The sequence below is a fragment of the Octodon degus genome, unplaced genomic scaffold (assembly GCF_000260255.1).
Source record: "Octodon degus isolate 3935 unplaced genomic scaffold, OctDeg1.0 scaffold00032, whole genome shotgun sequence".
In the NCBI taxonomy this organism is placed as follows: domain Eukaryota; kingdom Metazoa; phylum Chordata; class Mammalia; order Rodentia; family Octodontidae; genus Octodon; species Octodon degus.
In genome coordinates this window covers 2,221,922-2,222,797 of record NW_004524608.1, presented here as the reverse complement: position 1 = coordinate 2,222,797, position 876 = coordinate 2,221,922, and positions in this window count along the sequence as shown.

The window sequence follows — 876 nt, the reverse complement described above, 5'->3', positions numbered from 1 at the left end:
AAAAAAAAAGATTCCTCAAAAAACTAGAACTAGTGGGTTCCATTCCACCCAGCTATTCCCCTTCTTGGTATCTTCCCAGAAGCATTAAAAGCATCACACAACAGCGATGTATATATACCCGTGTTTACAGCAGCACAGTTTGTAGTAGCTAAATCTTGGAAACAGCTCAAATGCCCATCAACTGATGAATGGATAAAGAAGATGTGGTTCTTTTACATAATGGAGTACTACTATGTCATAAAGAAGGATAAACTTGAGACATTTCTAGGTAAATGGATGCACCTTAAGAACATACTCTTAGATGGGGCTGGGGAGATGGTTCAGTAGGATAAGCACTTGACTGGTAAACGCAAGGATCTGAGTTCAATCCCCAGTTCCACCAAAAAAAAAAAGAACATACTCTTAGACTGGGCGTGGTGGTACACACCTGTAACCCCAGCACTGGAGAGGCTGAAAACAGAAGGATTACTATGAGTCCACGCTGTATAGTGAGACCCTGTACCAAATACATTAAAAAAAAAAAAAAACTGAACTAGGGGCCGGGGAGATGGCTCAGTAGGATAAGTGCTTGAAGTGCTTGACTGGCAAACTCAAGGATCTGAGTTCAATCCCCGGTTCTGGAAAAAAAAAACAAACCTAAAAAAGAAAGTATACCGATAATTAATTAATTAATTAAAATTTTTATTTATTTTTATTTTTATTTGTCCTGCTCGGCCAGCCCAGAGTGTGGGGCTGGCATGGCATGTGATGCCAGGGGTCGAACTGTGTTCCCCTGAAGCTGCTTAAGCTTGCCTAACCAGGCGCTTTGGACTGCTGAGCTACTCCATCAGCCTTAAACTTATTTTTTTTCTTTTCTTTTCTTTTTTTTTTTTTTTT